This window comes from Dicentrarchus labrax, unplaced genomic scaffold (genome assembly GCF_905237075.1).
Source record: "Dicentrarchus labrax unplaced genomic scaffold, dlabrax2021, whole genome shotgun sequence".
In the NCBI taxonomy this organism is placed as follows: domain Eukaryota; kingdom Metazoa; phylum Chordata; class Actinopteri; family Moronidae; genus Dicentrarchus; species Dicentrarchus labrax.
In genome coordinates, this window is record NW_026136719.1 from 25,416,926 (window position 1) to 25,422,978 (window position 6,053).

Genomic DNA, 6,053 nt, shown 5'->3' on the forward strand with positions numbered 1-6,053 from the left:
CACTAGTAAGTAGGTATATAGTGTACACCTCCATATATGGATTGTATGCACCGGGCCCATTCAGATGCTGATTTGTTTGATCAACTTTTAGAAAGCAGGCATCATTTTATGGAACCTACAGTATATGTGGGACACTACCTGTGGTCTATCTGAACTGGACATGCTTAGACTTCCTTAATTTAATAAATGTCTGTCTCAGTTTGTGAAGCACTGCAAATTATTCTTGCTCTTGACTACGGAAGAAACAAATCAGTGTACTGTAAAAGAAAACTCTAATCTCCAACTAGATGGAATTCTTCTCCTTAGGGCTTAATTGCTAGAATAGCACTTCACTTTTCAAAACACTTCCCATGAAGATAGATGGAAACACAAATTTAAGCGGCTAGCATGCAGTGACTTGGGATTTCTACAACAGTTCCATCCATCATCTGCTTATCTCCTTCACTCTCTTCCTACCACATCCCCTTTCCGAATAGGAACAAAGTGTAATGCTTTGTTCTGGTTCATAGAGTTCAACTTATTGCCAAATTACATAACATGTCTTTGCTGGAGCATTGCTTCATTTCTTGGCACATTACTGCCACATGTAGATTAGTGGAATAGTGTGAAACCATTGGCAGGAATGAGTACAGCATCACCCGCTTGCATGTGCGTGCAAGTGCACAAGACAAACAACACAGGACCCATTCTTAGAAAAACGGTCTCATAGCGTTACAGAGGTCAGATACCAAAACCAATAATTATTTTATCTTACTGACCTAAAGTCCCAGAGAGACAAACTAGATAACTACACTGGCTACTCTCTCTCCCTCTCTTTCTGTCACTCTCTTTCTGGATGCTCAATGGCTTTAGTGATGAAAAATTGGTTGGGGGTTAAAATGTGTTGTTAATGTAGTTATATAGCTTGAAGCTGTGTGGTGAAACCTGCACATTAGCATTTAGCAGAGCAGCAATGTTAGTTATGGATTTTGTCCAGTCTGAAGCTGCATGGAGAGGCATATTGGAACAATATCCCACACGTGACTCACAGTGCTTGCATACAGTTGCTGTTTTATCCACCACTTTTTTCTGTCATTGTCATATAAATGCGTAATGCTCCCATACAGCATAACGAAACTTCATCTATGCCAACTGTGAAGTCTCAGTCTCAGCGAATGCCTTTTTGAGCTCACTTTTTTTCAATTGAATTCAATCGGATTTTTACTTGAACTGTTCCATCCCTAGTACAGGCACAGTATGGCTACCTTGGTCACCAACATTTTGTCAGCACCCAGAGTCCAATATTCAATCACTAGTAATGCATGCAAAATGGAAGAAAATAGACATAAAGCATAGATATAAGCTCTGGAATGCACAGGATGTAATGTAGCAGCACTCTGAGCCCCCTGATGAGACCCCATATACCATAGGAGGCAACCTTCCAAGCATTTTATTTTCAGTCAATAAAAAACTCATGGCATTTTACTTTCAAACATGCTTCCTCTCTGTAAATTGTTCTCCAAGCTCAATTGGCTCTTGTTCTGATTTGATTCATTTCCATTTATATTTCAAGGCAAGACAGAAAACTACAGAACTGTTCCTGTTGATACTGATGTTTTAGAGATAAACATGGATGTGAACTGAAATTTGGGGTCAGCATAACTCAATCTCAATGATCTGTTCTTGTTTTTATTTAATTTTTTAATGATTGAATAAACACAAATGTCCTCAGTTTCAATAGTAAACATTTTGTTCAGACTGAGATATACATCATGATTACAAGTGCAGACCACAGAAGCCCAGAGGCCTTATCCTCACTGCACTGTTAGCACTCGGTGTGAACATTTGGGAGTCTGTTTAGCAATGGCATGATGGATCATAGTAGCTGCACCATGACAGAATATAAGAACAAAGCAAGAACAAAAGGTAAACTGTATTCAAATCATCAAATCATTGTGACAGTGGCTGCTATGTAATCCATCGGGGACAATGCACCTGTCAAAATACGTCTACTAAAAGTGCTTGTTGTTGTCACTGACAGGCTCATATTGTTCTACTTTTAAGTGTCTGACAACATTATGTAAAGGTTTCCTACAGAGATATACCTTTAAGACTCTTTCTGACGTGGAACTAAAGCCATTATATTGCTCTCTTAGAGCCACCATACTGAAAAACAGTAATTTTACCTTGCAGAACACAGGAGTCCTGGTGTACTGCTGCCTCAGTCGGTTAATTTGTTTGTGTTATTGGGTGACACACAATAACAAAAAAACTAACTGATCGAGGCAGCAAGACCAGCTACTCCTGGACCAATTCCAAAACGTTTTGTACCATTCAGACCCTTATGTACGTAAAAATATGGCCCAGGTTAAAAGTACCAGAATTACCCCTTTTTAAGTGTTTTTCCAGCTTAATAGCTAAACTTTTTTTTTTTTTTAAGAGCCACACCGTGTCTATTTTTAAATGTGAACATCATAGTAACCCTCCCAGAAGGATTTCTATCAGATTTTGTGGTCTGCAATGGAATTGTGTGTGTGTGTGTGTGTGTGTGTGTGTGTGTGTGTGTGTGTGTGTGTGTGTGTGTGTGTGTGTGTGTGTGTGTGTGTGTGTGTGTGTGTGTGTGTGTGTGTGTGTGTGTGTGGTATGTAAGTATAAGCATGTATAAGCACAGATGCATTGTGTGTTCTTCCTAATAACTATGGAGTATTAAGAGTACTATGGACGGTAATGGGTGTAAAAGCTGCTAAACTGAAACTATATTGTGAACGTAAGTTAAATTTTAAATAAATGCTATTTCACAGCGTGACTCAAACAAGATTTTATTATGACGTTTAGCTTATTCATATGCAAAACAATACTTGTATTAACTGTAGGCAACCCCTTTTTGAGTGTCTTTAACTTAAAATGTGATTTATCACACAGTGGAAGGGGCTCAGATTTATGGCTCAAAGAACTACAGCAAATTCCTCCCTGCAATGATATTGTTTTACAGTAAGGTAAAATATATATATATATTTAACCAGTGTCCAGGTTGAATGATCTAAGGTCCAAAATGCTTACCAGGAGTTCTTAGAAACTCTGGCCCTATGTAACCATATCTTATGTGGGAATCAGAATTTGGCATTTATTAGATTCATGTCTGTTTTCACTTGGGAGACAGGAAACAGACACTGCCTTTTATGGAAACCTTTGCTACCATGGATAAATAAGGATGGACTGTAACCACAAATGTGGAGGAAAGGGTCACATAGTCTTTGCAGTTCTCTGATTTTGTAAAGACTCTTTGGAATTAGTCCAGGTTCTTTGTGGTATTCACAGTTGAAGGGGTGGCCCAAAAGATAAACAGGAAATGCATCATCCACAGAGTATGCCCATGGGAGGAGAGGAGTTTCCTGCTAGTCAGGAATGCCGGCCATCATGCCATGCCCACAGCTGCTCTGTTGTCGCTCAGTGTCCATGTTAGCCATGCGGTTACACCACTATCAAAAATGAGTGGAATGTTACTTCTCATCTTTGAGTGTAGAATATATTAGAAGTGCTGAATAGAACAAAACAGCAGCATTTCTTTGGCATTCAGAAATGGAAAACACCTAATGGGGCAAAATAGAAAAACAATCACATGCTAAAGTACCAGCAAGTATTTTTTGTTAAACTTCAAGCATTAAAAGATTGTTTTTGTCACAGTTGGACATCACAGTGGAAAAGCTCATCGCTCACTGAGTTTTCTACATATTTCCAAGAAAAACAAGGGAATATTTTCTGTACCAAAGAGACGCAGTGATGTCTGACATTCTCTGTTATGTGGGGTTATGGGTTACTGTGGGTATTACATCCAAAGGAGGGTTTATCCTTTGGATATAATCCCCACAGTTACCCTTCCCCTAACACAATCAGTCAGCAGTGAATCAGCAATAATGTATACATCTGTGATGTTTACTTCCAGCTGTATACATCATAGATGTGCGAACCAAGAAGAGCGCTAACATTACAGTACTGTATGTACTGTAGACAGATTGCATGGGGCAGAATCAGAGCTTTGACACTAACACCTGATCCTTTATAACGATCTGAAATCTGACACACTACTGGATATGTGCTACTCATAACGATTGCATTTCAGAACTCTGAGCATTTGATTAAACGGTTTACTTTTACTGAGCAAGCAAAACTTCAGGTATAATCATCTTCCCACAGGGGATCTTATAATTAGTCTTTCCATAACCAAACTTTCACTGCTCTCCTTGTGTCAGGATCCACAAAGTGTTCTTACCAACCACAAAAGGTTGGACTATTCCCTGGCAATTGGATTGTGAGTATAGAACAAGTCCTCAGTCTGAAGAGGCGCATTAGAAAAAGGCTCTCCTTTGCCCCAATCACATTAGTGCTGCACAGAGCTGCCAATTAAGAAGCAGTCTATGGTGGTTCGGCTGACTTTTATTGGCTAAACAAATTTGATGAAAGTATGTGGTTTTGACCTTTTTGCTGCATTAAGGTCAAACTGGAGGCATTGAGAAGCAGAGCAGAGATGAGATGAGAAGAGATGAAAATGGCAGACTAGTCAAGCCCTACTTTAAAACAACAGATCAAAAGTGCGATAATCCCCTATGGAACCGTCCATTATCAAATTAGGTGGTTTTAAAGGAGAATGTTATTTCCAGTTTGCAAAGATCTTGTCCCAAGAAAAACTGTTCTGGTAACTTTATATCCATTGATAAACATTCTGCAGCAGAGCCAATGTGAATGTTGTTAAACTCTGGACCCAGTCCCTAATGTAAGAGGTCCTAAATTTCAACAATAACTGTTTAATTGTGTTTCAGAAATAAGTAAGCAGATGTTTTACTAACATCTGGTAAATTCAAGATTCTTCACTGAATTGCTACTTTTGCTAAAACGCTTCAATTGAAACCAGAAACGGAACTTTGGATTCAGTAAAAAGGCCATATTATACTAATTTTAAGGTAGTTATAGTTGTATTTCGGGGGGCTCTACTAAAATGGGTTTACATGCCTTACATGCCTATACTGGCCTTTGCTGCAGCATCTCTGTTCACCCTCTGTCCGTACTGATTTCTGTTTCATGTGGACTTTAAGGAAAGCGGAGTGCTATTTGCTTCCGCATATTTACATATTGTAAGGAGGGACTTGTCACTGAAGTCAATAACACTGTGTGTTACGGCCCCGGGTCAAACAACAGTAGCGAGACCTTTAGCTGACTCTACCGGGACTGCACGGCAAGGGACTGAAACAACCCGCTTCGGTAGCTAGCATGTGTCACCTTTTGTTTTATTGGAAGACAAAATGATCGGATTTTTAAATTAAAATACAAAGAAATTGACTTTTTGGAATACATTATTAAATACGGGTACAAGATGCAATCTTAAAGGGTTCAAATTAAATTTTTCATTTAACCTGGAGTGCTCACCATCCATTATCCATACCGGTCCGTGTATGTTTTGGTCATTGGATTTTCCTTTCAGAAACGGGTATTAAAAAACAGAAAACGAGTGGTTATTTCATTTTCGTTTTAAAATACAAAAATTAAAATTGAAATACAAGGCGTTTTTCTTTTTCATGGTCAAAAAGGGATGAGCGAAATTAAAAAAATGATTCGATTTTCATTTTCTATTTCATATAACGAAAAATAAAATCACTAGAAAACAGAAACGGAAAAAAGACCTGTTGTTTCATATTCTGAGACCGGATGTTGTCACTTACAGGACGGTGCTGTGTAGAAGAAACAGTAGGATAGTAGACTGCGGTCAATCCAGCCGTGAGTCCGATCTCCGTGGTCAAATCAGCCGCACTTAAATTTAGAGTGTACAAGTATTCTCAGCATTTTAGTAAATGCGGAGAAGCAGCGTATTTACTTCCGGTCTTTTCTCCGTTTCTGTTTTCTAGTGATTTTATTTTTTGTTATATGAAATAGAAAATGAAAATCGAATATTTTTTTATATTTCGCTCATCCCTTTCTGACCATGAAAAAGAAAAACGCCTTGTATTTCAATTTTAATTTTTGTATTTTAAAACGAAAATCAAATAACCACTCGTTTTCTGTTTTTTAATACTCGTTTCTGA